This window comes from Cyrtonyx montezumae, unplaced genomic scaffold, assembly GCF_038088225.1.
Source record: "Cyrtonyx montezumae isolate F1298 unplaced genomic scaffold, pur_monq_1.0 scaffold_8, whole genome shotgun sequence".
Taxonomy (NCBI): domain Eukaryota; kingdom Metazoa; phylum Chordata; class Aves; order Galliformes; family Odontophoridae; genus Cyrtonyx; species Cyrtonyx montezumae.
Window position 1 is genome coordinate 110,668,947 of NW_027072089.1, and position 17,382 is coordinate 110,686,328.

The window sequence follows — 17,382 nt, forward strand, 5'->3', positions numbered from 1 at the left end:
ATAGTAAATAGAACTGTGAAAACCCACCAGAACTTACATTTCCTACTCTCCTAGTAGACTGTTTTTTTTTTTTCCCTTGTTTCAATTTTATCACCTAATAACAATGAAGATTTTTTTATCTTGCAAATCCTACTGCATTTGGTTGCCAAATTCATAAAAATACAGTTCCTTCTCAAGACTTAGAAACACTCATAGCAAATTGTTCATAGGGAGCAGAGGTATCATGCGACATACTTATCTCACGTGAAAGGTATGAGGTTACCTCACTGCTTCTCTGAAACCAATGACACTGATGCAGTGGACACCATGAGAGGCAAGGTGTTTCTCTTCTGTGGCCTTAGATACTGATTTCTGTGCAGGCAGATTAAGCATATACCAGCAGCTGACTGCTGCCTCTTGAACTGCATGTGAATGGGAAAAATACTGCCTATTGAATCCGCCTCATCCACCTGCAAGGTGATAACCTCTGTAAGATAGCCATATCAAGCTAATGCTCCAGAAAACCCAGGCACCAGTAACCATGGGCCCATTTTGAGGAGTACACCACTACTGTGGTGGGTATAGCAGGGAAGATAGTGTGGCACGTACGTGGAAAAAAGCCATTAGTGATGTGATGGTAAATATGCACAAAAATGAGCAGGTAGGTTGACTAAAAATTTTTTTTAAAGCAGGCTCTCTACTTAATGAGAAATAATCTCTTCAACTAAATTTGATACGAGGAGACTATACATTTGTCTCTCTCTACACATGACATAAGAACTTGAGTAGGAGGAAAGTCTCTGAGGTCACTATTCCATGGTTTCTTGACATTACACATTTAATTTTCTTGGCTATTTTTTCAGTGAAAAATCAACAAGAACATCAAAAAAAACAGAAGCTGGATGAGGAAAGTTTGTTTTTTCTTCTCATAAATAACATTTATGACTAAATATCAAATGGATTGAAGTATCACATCTTCCAAGACTTAGAAAAGCAACAGATATCTTCCCAAATACCAGGAGAGAATCCTTGTGCAGCGCACAAGACCACCAAACAACTCTTTTTGCATCTTGGACTTATGGAGTAAACGTAAATTTCTCACTATCCCACCCCACTACCTACCCTGATATGAAAAGAATAAAGATGTGTTATAGTCATGTCTTTGTTTGCTGCAGGTTATAATACAAATTCTCAACTGGTACTGCTTGGAATGGTTCCCCGCAGTGGCAGACAGAGCCACCAGCAGCTGTCCCCCTTTCCCCTCCCCCCTCCTTTAAAGAAATGATACAGCACTCACAGCATTTTCCATACAGTGATAGCACAGATGCGTGCAGTCTTCATGCATTTAGAAGAGGAAGAACTTCAAACTCAGGGACTCCAATCCTGGAAACTCAGACTAAATTCTCTCTTGTGAGCAATCTCTGTGGCATTCAGTAGTATTCAGATCTTGTGGAGGAAAACTTTGGTTTTGAAAAAACCATTTCCTATTTATTCCCACTTACCAAGGTGCATGTACTATATACCTCTACTGCAGCAGATTTCATCCACTGCTTTGATGTTTTTAACTCATAATACATATATATTTTGCTGCATTTTAACTCTCCATCAATCCTATAACTTAAAGTCCAAAGATGTTAGTACTTTCTAAAAGACTATAGAAGAATATAACTTAAAATGAAAAGTCCAGTTGTCATTGCATAAAGAAGAGAAAGTGCTCCGACAAAGTTATGGAAAGTGAGTTATTTTACTCTCAGATGAAGAGCTGGAGCTTCTCCCCCCCCCCCCCCCCCTTCTCATTTTTCAAATTGCTTCCCAGTCTTCATCAATATTAGAACTTTTCCAGTTGAGAGAAAGGGCTGGCTATTCAAGAAAACATAATACATACTCTCAACATAAGATGATAGGGCAAATTAATTTTGAGTGTCCTAGTTGCAGCATTGCCCTGAAAAATTTCAGAAGCACTCAGTCCTCCAAAACCTAGCTTTTCAGTATATTGTCTTGCCTAGGCTACTTTGTGCAAAAAGGAATTGTCTTGAGCCACTGTAAAGGTTGCAAAAGCAAAGAGACCAGCACAAATGAGGTTTTACAAAAGAAGGAAAAATGAGTGCTCATCCATCTCTGAAGATTTAGGTTCACAGGAAAGGAACTCCACAAAAGAAGCCTCTCCAACAAGAGATCCTTCTTCAGTGGCAGTCAGCCCTTAAAGTCTAAGAGGAGTGGAGTGAGGCCCCACCCCTTTCAGTCACACAGGTGAATCATCTTCACCTGTGCTCCCAGGGCTGACCAGATCTTCCTTTCAGGTGCTCATTCAGGAGTTCAGGCTGTGACTCAACAGTTCCCATACAGCCACATATTAAAAAAAATACATTTGATATATGTAAGTAGCAAAAGTTTTTATATTCCATTTTTTTAATGTAACAAAAGAAATGAGCAGTTTGGACACACATAAAGCTACATTTTTTCCTATCACTTACACAGTAGAATCTGAAATGCAAAGTGAATCTAGGTTTTGTTTGCATGTGATGCTCCTCTTCTCTCCCTGCTATAAAGTCTGTGGCAATGAGGATCTGGGCCATGGGTCCTTCTGCCTTTGATCTTCAAGGCAGCACTCCCATGATTAAGCAGCCTCTGGCCCTCTTTGGCTTTTGTGTAGATGGCACAACAGCTGGCTCAGGAATACATGTGCTTTGGGGCCTCCCACATTCCATCTCCTTTTAAAATCCAAACCCTCATCTAATACCCATAATACTTCATGGAAACTGTTTCACATTAAAAAGAGATATATTTTGGTTTACTAAAAATGTCCTTAGGGTAGACCTGCTAATGATTAGCTGATGCAACAATGCCCAATAAAAGTAACAAAGTAAATATTACCACACTCAACCAGTGGAGTAATTTCATTGTTTGCTCATTTGTAGAGTTCAACTGGGAAAAGTTTTTAAGAGAACTAAGGGTGTAACTCTTGCATTCACCTCATGCTTACTTCAAAGCATTGACTGCATTTCTGTTGATGATAATCAAACATCTGCCATCTTTCATTTGAATAACTGAAACTACAAACAAATCACCAGAATACCACAATAGCAGTTCTGTCTTTTTAGTACACTGTTTATTACCTCTCAGATCACTCAAGTGAATAGACAACATTAATAGTTTAATACATGAGGAGTTAAGCATAGACATTGCATTCAAAGAAATGTTAGGAGCAAGCAGGCCATGAGAAGAGTAATCCTGAAAGAGCCACGTGACTCAGAAATTACAGCTGAACCTAAACAAGAAAACCTCATCACTGGTACTTGAGGTAGGTGAGGCATTCCATCCTGATCTATGAACATAATCCACAGAACACAGTTTGGTTCCAGTTTTGAACCCATAGCTTTTTCTTTATCATTTTAATGATGTTTGCAAATGAGAATGTTTGTTTACAAAGATCTACCTGGAAAACAAGAGTGCCTTTGACACTTCTCTGATTTTGCATTTGGCAACAACTGATTGTTGCCCAAATGATAAAACAGTGAGTTTTGCCTAACTTCTGTTGGCCTTCAGGGCTCTAGTTCTGTAGACAATTCTATTGGAAATTGGAGAACTGTTCAATATTCCCCCCCAGCCTTTACCTTAAAAAAGGTCTCTTGGAACAGCTATTGCAAGCAGTCTTGTTATAGTTAAAAATAACTACCACAAATTCATTTTGTTCTTAAGTTTGGACAGAATGTAACTTACCTCATCTTTAAAGAATAAGATTAGCCCTTTTGCTCCCACTATCACTGTCTCTTTGGAGACGAATATTCAAACGTAAAGAGTCAGCTCTTACTGACATACAACTTTTTAATGAAAGATCTAAGTTCCCAGGGTGAAACATATACCAAATTTTATTGAACCTAGAAAGAAAGGTTCTCATTGAGAATGCCCAGAATCAGCTCCTCTTGGGCAAAATAATTACCTGAAGTTGTCACAGGTGAGAAGTGTTAGCCAAGGAAGTCCATATGACAGTCTATTAATTTGCTGAGAGACTAGGTAGAATACTTTGAACTAGATTTTGCTGCCTATTGGAGAAAAACACTGAGCATATCCCTTGACTGATTCTGAAAATGTATAATTAATGACTCCAGAGAGAGTAAGAAAGTTAGAAAACTCTTTGAAAGGGTATTCAGTTCTGAAATGACATATTTTAACATCAAGTAATCAGCTGATAAGATTCCCCAACCCATTTAAATATTCAATGCTTTATGCATGATGGTATCAATCATTCTCACAAAGCTCAAGCTCCTGTGAAATCTCCTGTTTCTCACTATCACCAGTTTTTACTTTAAGTATGGAACACAATTTACTACTTGTGCTGGAATATGGAATTTCTTGTGACACTGGTGAGAACTGCATGCTCTTAGGTATGGGTCCAATTTAGTCTTAAAACAGTTCTTCTCCAAAGGAGACCACGGGAGCAGTACCATGGTGGCCCGCCAAAGCTCTAATTCCCTTGATTTTGGAAATTGGAGTCCTTTTCTTTGTGGTGTCCCAAGGTTAGTAAAGCCCCATTTAAAATGTAATTCCTTAACCAAAAGGTTAAATGAGAAAAAAAATCTAGCAGTACCCAATGCATTTTGCCTGTAGATCCTTTTATTTCCTTTGTGTGGCCATAAGTTCAATTAATCTTTGGTTTCTCTGGAGTAGCTATTCCACAGCTGTTACTTTGCTGTAAGCTCATGCATATACACTATTATTCTATACAATTCTGATTTCAACCAGTTCACTTCAAACAACCACCAATGAGATCACATTCTGGATTGATTAATTCACTGAATTCAACTGCTAGAAAAGTGCAGAAACTTTTTCCTCCCAGATCACAGTGAAGGTCAATGACTCTTCTGAATTGAAACATCCCAGTCACACAAGCTAAATTACATGAAGCCAATGCTCTTGAATTATCTTTATACCTTTGAGCATCCCTTCCTTCCCTGGCTTTTCTCTGAGTTTCCTAACTGATGGATGGTTGCCTCATCAGTGAAACAGAAGAAAATACCCCTTGCTCATAGTAACACTATGACACGATAGAAAGCATAGTGATAATAAAAGAGTAACAAAGTTATCAGCTGCAGTAAATGAGGACAAGCCCAAATGCAGCAGCTATCAATACAGAAACAAAGGAAAGAAGCTGCTCACCTTCAGAAGCCCCCAGATAGGCAGGAATCTCCAGAGAGATACTCTTACCTCCCCCCTGCCAGCCCTTAAATGAGGTCTTGGGAGGGATGGATCCTGGCTTCAGTCCTTCCAGTCACTCAGGTGCATTGCTTTCACCTGAGCTCCCCTGGGTTGGCCCTACTTTCTCACCAGGTGTTCAATCACTGCTTCAAGTCATGACTGAGCATTTCTGCTAGACTCACATACGTTTAGTCCAGTGTCAATACAATTAAAAACAAAATACTCCCCCATCTACTTGCTATCTGCTTCTTCATAGAGATGCCATCTCCACTCCCATTCTATATCAGCTGGTGTTCTCAACCACTATCGCTCTAACTCCTGGCCTGCCAGCAGAGTGTGTTACCTGTTTCTTTCTATATTTTATCATAATTTTTTAGGGATGTTTATCTTTTTGAGTGTATGTTCATGTCACCAAACACATACCATTTCAATTTAGGCTTCTCTTTGGTCAATCTGCTCTTAATCTCTACTTTCAAAGGGTTACACCCTCATAGCCTTTAAATAAACACCCATCGATCTCATAGTCATCAGTGTCATATACTATGCTGTACTAGGGAAAAAAACAGTAGTAGGTGAAGAGTATCTAAGGCTTTATAAGATTACCTGCCTGTATTAAAGGATGTAATCTATGATTTTATGAAGAATCAGTGAGCTAAAAATTGCTTATAAAACTTACTATTTTGTACTGTAGTACTACTGCAGAAGAGACAACAGACTACAGCAGAACTTAGTTTATGGTAAGAGTCAGACTAGGATAAAATAGGCAAGACAGGCATGCATATTTTCTTGAGTTTCTCATTTAATCTAGAACCAGAAGAATTTCGGTCCTATGCAGGCATCAATGGAAATAATGTGCAGCAATTCTAGTGCCAAGACATAGTAAGCAGTGCCATTTTAGACACCCTGTCTACACTTCACATATATTTCCAGTAGATGCAAATGTGCTGTAGGATCCTATGTCACATTTTTCAGCCTCAGCGTTGTGTGTTCAAGCATCAGAACATCAGAAACTACTTTTCATCTGTTGCATTAAGTGCCTGTGCTTAGGCACTTGAGTCCTTCCTTACATGTCCTGAGTCCCAGTGAAATGTTTTGGCCATGAACACAATTTTTCTTGAAGATGAAAGTGCTTCTAGCATTAGAAACCAGCATGGAATCTAATTCTTCATTTCAGAAGGTATTGCAATGGAAGAAAATTTGGCTAAATTCTGCTAAATTACATAATTAAGGACATGACATGAACATGAAAATTACACGTCTCCAAGACAAACTGAAAAGTTTCCTCCTGTCCATTTGAAAGAAAACATGAACTTGAAAATTCTCAACAATCCCCATTTTGTAAGATTGCAAGCATCTTAAGTGATTTATTATCACACTAGGTATTTTCTTTACCACATTTGGCTTTGGAACACTCTTTTGAACACAAACATACCCTCTACTACTTGCATGGCGTAATACCGTGAGCACCAGGGTGCAGTGATGGTGGGTGGGCTCTTTTCTTCTACTTGTTAAACACGCAAATTCTCTAATACTGTAAATATCAGTATACATGGACAACCTGTATGAGATGGACCCATTCTCCCAATCCTCTGCCGCCTCTCTTTCCTTTGGGTTGATTCAGTAAAGCCTCACATGTTTTGGAAGGTGGAAGATGAAGTCATGCAAATCAACACACCTTAAATCACTGGGCAACAAAGGAGCCTTGTTGATTTCCCCAGATTTTTCCATCCAGGAATGAAATCCCACACGAGGCATACCAAATGCTTCTGCTTTACAACAGAAGTGCCGATTTCTCTTCTGAGGCCAAATACCACTCTTAGATGCATGCATGAGGCCCAAAGGAGGGAAATGGAAGCCAAATGGAAGCATCCACTAACTGAATTTGACCAAGAGATACCAGTGAATTTTCTATTTCTGCTAATTGAATGCAATGGTGGCACTGAGGTTGTTATTGACATCCAATTGTAATCTTCCTCACCTCGGTAATTTTGCAGTGAAGATTTCCCCTATGGCACAGAGCAGAGGTCTCACCCACATTTCCTTATCTCAAGCAACCTCAGTTGCCATGCCCAATGTGCGATGTTATGTTCCCTCAAAAACCTTACTGAATGTCTCTGGGAATATGCACTCAAGAAAATGGAACAAGCAATGCATTTTCTTGCTGAAACCTATTAGAAGCTGTGAGAGATGTGAAGAGCCAGATTCTCTGCTGCACTGACTCATTTTGTACTGTTAGAACAATGGGACCAGAGTGAGATGGATCTTCTCACCAAGAAATTTATTCCATTGTTGGGAAATCTTTAGCCCCAGTGGCTGCTGCAGCTGGTGGTAGGCAGAATACTGAAGACAGGAGATGACAGGGTTAGTATTACTGTCCTCTGCCCTTGTGTGCACTTGATAAACAGCTGGTTTAGCTTAGAGAAACCTCAAGGCCTTTTTTTTGAACTGCTCATGATCTGGTTCAGATAAAGCCGGAGCCGGAAAGCACCAGCCAGCTCCACTGCCATCTTCTGACCCTACCGCTGCTACTGGTGGAGTTAGGGTACTGCTGAGAATACCCACAGAGCTGCTGTTGATCCCTGCAGGAGGCCGCTCTCTTTGTGCTGCCGTCTCTCCATGCAGCTTCCCATAAAGAGGCTCTCCCTTTTCTAATGTAAAAATGAACTCCTGCCCTTAAAAAGCACTGTTTACAAATGTGTATGACTCTTAGGGGCACCCTAAGATTCTGCAGTCTCGTCTGCAGTGATCTGCATAGGGAAGCAAGGAACTGGTGTCCCCAGTGCCACTTAACTGCACGCTTCATCCGTGCTCTCCTGGGATTGGGGAACTGTGGGTTTGAAACACAGGCTGGAATGAGGGGGACTCTGCTCACATCTTCATCTTCCACCTGACCCACGAGCAAGCATTCATCCTCTTGTTTAACCAGCTGCTTCCTGCTGAGAAACTTGTGGGAGGTTTGTGACAGCTGCCCATCCATCTTTCTGAAATTGTCCAAAGGATTGTTATCAGGTGGAATGTGTATTGATGCTCCCCTGCATGTAATACATAACAATAGTTTCTTTTTGAAGCTAGATATAAAAATAAAAACAAGACTGCTATTTCTGGTCATGTTTTTAACACTGGATCTACATCTTTTTGACACCAGTAGTATCACTTGTTCACGGAGATATGGCAGCCTCCAAGGCTGACTGCTGCTGGCAGCCCTGTAACCAATTACAGCAGGGGAAAAGGAGCTTAAACTGCTATCAGTTGAAAATAGAGGTATTTTAAAATCACTTTGTGGGGAATATATCACTACAGAAGGTTCTGAGTAACCATGAATCAAGCCTTGAACCTCTTACCACACGCTAGGAAACCATCTAAATCTTCCTGTGACGAACAATGGCTTTCACTCGAAGTGACACTGTTAATGGCAAAATGGATTTTTTTTTAAAGAGGGATAAAGAATAACAATAAAAAACCCTTCAGTCACTTGACTTCCAGATGCAACTAATTGATTTGAGGGTTGGCAGGGGAGTGCCATGGCAGCTAGTCTGATGTAGTAATTAATGCAATCATCCTTCTTTGTTATTACTTTAATAAGGTAAACACCCTGATAAAATAAACTGAACCAGTTGGCTCTAGCCAAGAGCTCACAGTTGCGGTGAGCAGCGTAACAACCTCGCAATGTAAAACTTGGACAGGAAAGAATGAATTACATTAATCCCCAAAGGTTCTTAGTGATGACTTTTGAAGTTTTAACTTTAAAGTTAGAGTGGAAAAGGAGATCTGAAGCTCGGAGGCTGCTCACCCTCTGGTTCCTGAGAGAAAGCAACTCATGTCTGCTGAGTGCCCTGAATCCTGCTAATGCAGCTTTGAGATAAGCCTGGTTTCTGCAAACACTTATGCCTTATGTGCTTATCTCCACTACCATAAACAGTCCCACAGCAATAAATGTTAAGCGAAGGCATAAAAATCAGCATTGTGCACAGGTAGCTTTTGTGTCATATCGGAGTACTGGTACAAAGAAGGAGAATTGCAGCATTGCTTTTGACCAAATAACTATTCTTTTTTTTTTTAAGTAGTTTGCAGCAGAACTCACTTCTAGCAGCAAAGCTATTCGGCTGCTCTAACTGTTTGGGCTCTTTGCTTTGGACATTCACTATAAGGAAGGATATTAGGAAAGATGTCTGCACTTTTTGGTTAAGAAGGATCCCTTCAATAAAAGTGAATTTCTGGAACACAGCAAAATGGAGAAAAAACAATTAACTGGTGAATAATTACAATATTTGTCTCTTCTATTTACTTAGATGATTTGACTGTAAGACAAGCGCAATCTCAGATTTGCTTTCAGATATTTAAGATTTCTCTTGCATTCTAAACCCCTTGTCTTAGTGGTTTTACCTGCAATGAACACTGATTCAGACATGGCCTGAGAACCTACAAATATTTTTATTCAAAACTCACCTGGTTGCTTTCAGAAGTCCCACGTGAGGAAAAAATGATTTGGATTTCTACTGCCTGCTCTTCCCATTGATGCCTCAAGCATCGATAACCCGAACAATTACTCGCCAGATCCCTGTCAGAGATTGGCCAAAGATGAATTATATCCTTGCAAATGCATGAGTAACTTTTGTGGTGAATAATGGAGTTTTCAGGACGGTGAGTGCAGAGCATATGGCACTGGGGTAGATTTATGGTGGGCATGGGTGCTGGGGGGTACGGCCTCCTTCTTCACGTCAGCCAACATAATGTGCTTGGGGTGACACGGGTGAAACAGTCTCAATTTGTGGAATTTTTACTTTATTATTTATTGCCAATTAACACAAATTTCTCACCACTGATTAGGGCAGTGAGAAAAACAAAGCACAAAGAATTAAACACTGAAGCACACAGCTTTCCTCCTCCTTCCCAGCTCTCAGCCTAGGTCTGACACCTCTCCCAGCTCTCATCAACACCTCTCTGACTTCCCACGTAGGTTACACATGGCCCACCCCAGCGCCTTTGGGGAGGTGCAGGTTTCCTCCTGCTGTGATGGGTGCTCAGGAGCATCACTCCACGGCCCTGGGACGTGGCTCAGCAAACCCTAAGCTCCCTAGGCAGCACGGTGCCGGGCACAGCGGGCTGAGCTTCCCGGGAGCGCCACAGGGGGGCACGGCCGGACAGGGAACGGGCAGTGCTGTGCCGAGCCGTATTCGGTCTGACCAAGACCAGACAAGCGGACCCATGCCATGCCGAACCAAGCCGTGCCTTGCCAAGCCATGCCAAACCATGCTAAGCCAATCCAACATCAGCCAAGCTAAGCCATGCCATGCCATGCTGAGCCAAGCAGTCTTGTGCTAAGCCGTGTTAAGCCAAGTTGCGCTCTGCCAAGCTGATCCACGCCAACTGAGCTGAGTTGAGCATTGCCATGTTGGCAGCATGTCCTGCTGCATAAAGCTGTGCCCTCAGGTTAGTCTAGGCTTGACCCTGCTGCATACTATGGGTGCAATGTGAGCTTGACCCAGGTGAAATGGCATCTGTGGCACCACTGAGTTTGTCCCTTGCCACCCATGTATTTGGTAAGGGCAAGAAAGATGGCCTCACTCAGCTCACTGCCAACCTTACTTTAAAGCCACAGGTTTGAGAGTAGGGGGCAAAGCCTTTTGCAGCATTCACCAGTGAAGGTGGAATGCAAAGCCTTCCCTTCCCTTCCCTTCCCTTCCCTTCCCTTCCCTTCCCTTCCCTTCCCTTCCCTTCCCTTCCCTTCCCTTCCCTTCCCTTCCCTTCCCTTCCCTTCCCTTCCCTTCCCTTCCCTTCCCTTCCCTTCCCTTCCCTTCCCTTCCCTTCCCTTCCCTTCCCTTCCCTTCCCTTCCCTTCCCTTCCCTTCCCTTCCCTTCCCTTCCCTTCCCTTCCCTTCCCCAGCCTCTGCCTTGCCTTAATAAGAGATTGGTTTGTTTCAAATTGCTGGAGTTGATCAGGGGTGTTGAAAAGCTGTGGTAACCATTAATGTAAACCTGATTTTGTGTATGGACCCTGATATCCTTCATCCAAACCAAGTGCATGTGGCCAGTTACAGGGAGGGCATTTATTTTCTCGAACACTAGAAAGCACCATTGAAAGCCAAAATGCAGAAATCCCATTGCTGCGGTGTGTGTCCTGGCATCCCACATGCTTTTAAATGCCTTGGTTGGCTTTAGGCATTGCAAACAAAGGAGATAGTTCTGCCCTGCTCTGCTGTGCCAAAGGTGTGCAAGCATAGGGGAATCTTTCTGTCTGTAAAGCAGAGGCTTCTCAGGTGACCAAAGCTAGGAGAGAGGCGTTTATTCCCTGGAAGTCTCTTGCACCATTCCAATAGAAGGCCTCAGTCTTGTGCAAATGACTGTCCACGTGGAGGTAAACCTCAGGGCTGCATTGAGTTGGTCCCTTGTACATGTGTGCATGGAGTTGCAGGGTGAGGGACTTGCAAGTTCCCCTCCCGTTATTACAGGTGAGGCTGAGGCAGGAGGGGACCTTTCCAAAACCAGGCTGGGGTCCTGAGGGATTTCACAGTTGAGTGAATGGGAATCGGAGAGCAAACAGAAACTTTTCAATCCTTCTGAGGAATGAACGTGGGGAGGACCCTGTGCCAACTATAACAGCCAGTGTGACTAACACAGAACACTGAGAACTGTTCCATTATATCATGAGACATTACATCGTGCTTGAAAAACGGTCTTTGATGACATGTGAAGGACTGACAAGTGCATTTCAGGGAATCCTCTTTTACTTCTTAAAGGATTTCAACCCATGTTCATCATGTTACGCGTAATTTAACTTTCTCAGTGATTAGATTGGTATGGGTTTTACATATTTGTCATTTAAATTGGGGGGAACAGGAGGTGTAGGAACTTATGTTACAAGTTTCTCATTTATAGTTCCTCAGAGGAATTAGACACTGGGACTTTATAATTTGACCGTGTATTTCTAGACCTTGCCCAGTGTGCTATGGCAATTGCAGATATTGACCAAACTCTGTTTCCATTTGTCATTGTAGAAAATATATAATAAAACATCCACAGAAAATAATGTGATACTGGCCCTCACAGTTTTGGCAATTTTAATATTACAAGTGTCAATAAGGAATGAAATCCTTGCCTTTATTACAACTAATATAGTAGAGCAAAACAAAGAACTTTTAGAAAATGAATATGCTCTGGGGAAATTCAATAAATCTTTGTTAGGAGGAAAAAAGTCTTACATATAAATACATAAAAACTCGCTGTGTATTGTGCAAACGTTGCTTACTGCTAAAGGAGTAATGCATTGTAAATCAACGGTGGGTCCCATAGCACATTATGGTATGTTTTATTGGGTTTTTACCTTAAGGTAATGTCTTTTATTAAGAGTATATGAGAACACACTCTGCTGAATACCTTGTTTTTCACAGTGCTCTATACATAATGGTTTTGGCTTTTTTTAATATATATATATTTTTTATTTGCTTCATTAAACATTCCTGTAATTAATGGGAATAAATGGGAATCCAGCAGTAACTAATATAAAATTTATTGTGGTTTAAAAAAACCCCACTTTGTTTACTAGATTTTCCATTAACAAATGGTGATGATCAAATTCCTCAAAATATTTCTGTGTTCACCCCAGAATTCTGCTGCTGAAACAGGTGATGTTCTCAGCTGGGTAACAGGAAAGAAATTCCACATAAACAATCCTTGTGAAGGAGTCAGTATAAATGCAGAGAGAGGGAACACTGAAGAGTGTCTTTAAAATAATCCAAAAAAAGCTGTTTCAAGCTTGATAAGGAGATGTGTGTATTTGCGCTGGAGCTTGCAGTGTGAGTTATTAGGTGTTGAAAGACACCGTCTAGGAAGCCTGACCCATCAGAATTTGAATGTAAAAGGCAAGTGACAACTGAATGCATGAAAAGCCTTAGAGCCAGCTCCCAAAGCCCTCTTTCCCTGCCTGAAAAGCTCGTTTATCTTTGGATGAATAAGAGTTACAGAATTGGAACCTAAGGAGAAAATCAGTGGTATCCACGGCCAAGGGAATGCTTCCCTCCCACCAGCTGGATTATAAACATGTGTGAGTTAGGGTAATGAGGCTGTAATGCTCTCTCTGCACCTTTGTGCATGGCTATGGCATTTATTTGAAGGCTGATGCAGCTTTGCATCACTGTACCATATCTCACAAGCTCTCAGCTGGACAAAGAACAAAGATGTGTCAGAACTGGAGAATCTTTTTACAGCGAGTAGAAATATCTCCGTCTAATCCACGAGGAAATCGTAATAGGAAGAACATTGTTGTTAAAATGGCCTCATAATGAGGATGAGCGTGGCTTGAGCTTTGAAGAAGACAAGTGGAAAGCAGACCAGCCAGTTTCTCCTTGGGACGGGGATGTCTAGCCGGGACTGTGTGGTCATGCCTCCAGCAGTGAGGCTCGGATGGCCTGAAGTCCTCTGGCTGGGCTCTGATGGATTGTCTGCTACTGAGGGCAGGAAAAGGGGCCGGGAAGCGGGGCCCTGCTCACATTTTCTGGTTTCTGTCCCTTGCTCTGTCAGTCTATTCCTCTCTCTGTGCTGCCGGGGGGGGAAATGAAGACAGTTATGTTTACCTATGTCCCTGGGTAATTATAGCACTCTCCCCGAGGTGACGGGGACATGCGGCACTGCACGGCCGCAGGTGGGTGACACATCTCATTTAAATGCCCTCATTACTCCCCTCTGACAAGCTTGGATGTTTGCCCACCTCATTCCAAGACCAGCCTGGATCCATTTAAGATTAATATTTTTTGTTCCTCTCTATGCTGTTTGCATTTAGAAGCCGTCCTTGGCTATCTCTGCCAGCTGCTGTCCTTCATCAGCCAAGGGCCTGTCCTGGAAGTGTCCCTTGGCCAGACCCAGCTGGGGAACAGAGACACTGCTGGAGAGGTGAGGCAGGGCTGCGAGTGGATGCGGAACTGATGTCAGCGTGCGGTGCTCTCCTCCTTGAAGAACAGCCACAGCAAAACAACAAGAAAATCCATCCGGATCAGCAGCCCGTGCTGTGGTACAAGACTTGGCCTGGTGTGACCTGTGTCATGGCCTTGTCTTGCTGCAGGCAGTTCCTTCCCTTCATGCACAGCTCGTGAAGCTAACAAAAACTACTGCCTTACGGCACAGAATGAAAATGATTAGTGAAACCAAAGGGAAGGCAAAAGGAGGATGTAGAGCCCTTACGCACAAAGCCGCCTGCCTCCTTGGGAGATCCATCATAATCCAGAGGGCCCCAGATTTAAACTAATCTGTTTCTGTCTGTATTTGTTTTTTTCTTGACTCAATTTCCTACAAGAACTGACAAGTGTTATGTCAAGTATTTGTGTTTCTTTTAACTTGCTCTGCTGTCAGCTGAGTGCAACACCCTATGAAAACACCTGCTGACCTGCTGTATACACACACACAAGCCGGTACCATCTGTGTATCTACATCATATGACTGCATCTCCTACATCTACTCGTATCATCCCCTTGTATGCCTACATCTTTATCATTTGCTTTTACAGCAGGCCAGGCAGGTTGTGAATTCCTCAGTTGTCTGCAGAAGAGCCCCTCATGGCCCTGCTTTGGGAAAGGCAGCTCATGGCTGAGGCGCTGCTGTGGTGCTGTGGCACGTCTCTGGGAAACGGGCTGATTAGGTTCACTAATGGTGGGGCTCTCAGGGTATTTGCTTACCTAACACGATCAGCACACACTTCTTAAATATTTTATCAGCTTTGAGGGGTCAGCCTCGTAACGTGGTTTTATGTTGCACTGGAGGACAGAGCAGGCTGCGGGAAAAATGGTGCAAAGAGTGCTGCAGGAAGGGGGGTTAAGCAAATGACAAGCATTAATGCCCTGCTTACCATTGCTAAAGCCCATGCCCCTGTTTCAGCAGGTCAGGCACAAGCAGTTAGGCCACTTGCAATAACAAAGCAGACCAAAGAATTCAGCACGAGGCCCCAAGCCCTCCCTGGCTAGCACTGATCACGAGGGTGCTGATGGTTCTGTTTTAACTTATATCCGTTTTTCCTCTCTCTCCCTTGCTTAATTTTTTTACTTTTATAGCTGCCTGCAAGCCTCCATGCTATTGGAGGGCTTAATGTCCACAAACACGTTCTTTTCTATCTCAACCTCTTTTTTAAATCAACCCAAAACCAACTTTAAAAGAACTAATGTCTGCTTGCTGCTCCATCCTCATGCTGGAAGACTACATCTGGCTGATGCAAGTCAGAGTATCCATCTCGCTGACCCCACATGTCCCCCATCCAGCTGCCTCCCCACAAAGGAAGGACGGGGGCTGCAGTATTCACTGTCACCAATTCATTTTCCTCTAATAATAACTTTGTTTTGATGACTGCTGTCCAGAGCAACCTGGGGAGAGCAGTAGTAACAGCAGACTCCCTGGAGGAGCAACAAATGTTGTGTCCAGGTTTGGGAAACCATGAATCAGCTGCAAAGGGCAGTGTTACCTCAGCTTGAATACATCTTGCTTAGCTCATACAGTCAGGTGTAAATATAACTGTGAGGACAATAACAAAGTCCTGTGATATGCCTTCATGGGAGGCATCTATATTTATAGTTATGATTATTCTCGTCCAGTATTTGGACACAGAGCAAGAACCCTGCTGTAGAAATAGAGGTTAGACAGCAGTGTGACAGCTTTGTTTAAAAGACAATTTAGATGTATATGGCCTCAGAAATTACTCTAGATAATGCTGTGCCTTGATGTGTGGGGAAATGGCTGCAGGAACCCCTCGGAGAGGGAGCCATGTACATCTACAGCCTCCTCTTCTGGCTCTTACAAAGGGAGAATGGGAACAGTGTCATGGCTCTGCCTTTTTCCTACCCATTTTAGGAGCACAAATGCTCTTGGACAAATTCAGCCTTTTGAAAACCCAAGGGGAGAGCAGCTGGAGCTGAACCCATGCCAGGCCTCCAAGGTGCATCCCTGCAGGCTGCCCCAGGACATTTCCTGCAGGGTGACACCACAACCAGGTTCTCTCGGCAGGCCTGTCACTGCAGCAAGACCGCACACTATGGGTAGTGGGCACAGCCATCAGGTCATCGCCCCAGCATGGCAGCGTGGTCATAGCAGTCGTGTGAACCTAAGGATGGGTTCAGCCTGACAAATTTCAGGTTATGATTTGCTCATTGTGCCAAGGTCTGTATTGGACCAATTTATAGTGAGAAATGAGGTTGGCAAGATAACAGGGGCACCACAATTAGAGCTAATTAGCCCAGCAGGAAATCCATTTCCAGGCAGCTTTTGGCAAGAGGCAAGGTTGGCAGGATAACAAGCATAGAGTGTATTTTGATATAAGCACACTCCAGCTGCAAGGAAAAGTAAAATAACAGCTTGTCTCATCCTTATGCGGAGGCCTTATGTTAGGCTCTACCACATCAGTCTTCTTGTTTGAGGCTTTGCAGCCTCTGCACTTGGAAAACCTTCAGAGACTTCGCTTCTCCAAGGCACCAGGTCTTCTGGTAGAAGGTGGCCCTGCGTAGTCAGCAGGGCAGCTTTGCTTCTGCAGCCACATGGGTGCTGCCCTGCACCCCGATCCTCCCCCAGCTTTGAGGGAGATCAGAGATTTTTCATGGCCAGGCAAGTACAAAGAAGGCATGAGCTGCCAGGTCTAAGAGATGGATGTCTAATGATGGACAAGCAGCTTGGTTAAACTTGCAGGAGTTATCAGTATCATAAAATGTCTGGGCTATAGACACAGCCAAACTACTGGAAATATTTGTATTTGAGTGCTTTATTATATTGGAATTGCAGTGATATTATTAACATTTGTACAAATGCACAAAAATCCTGTCTCTTCTAGCTAGAAAGAGATGTAAAAATCTGACCTAGTTGAACAGTCTCAATGAACTCATTGTCCATTTGCAACAATAATGGGTTCACAATGCAACAAAAAGCTTAACATAAAATTAAACATATGAAATGCTGCAGCGAGTATTTACACTTATGTACCAAAACAAACAAACAAAAAATTATCTCCCTCCGGTAAGGAAGGTGGTTGCTTTACAGAATAAAACAGACAAACGAACATAAAACCTTTGCATACAATACAAACAACCTCAAGCCCAAAACTTACTGTGACAGCACCTTTTTTAATATAATATATATATATTTATATATAAACTTCGATAGTTTAGGCTTACTCCAAGCAGTGCTAAAAGTTCCTTAAAACCAGGACAGTGACAATGTTCCAAAGAAGCGACTTTCACGGATG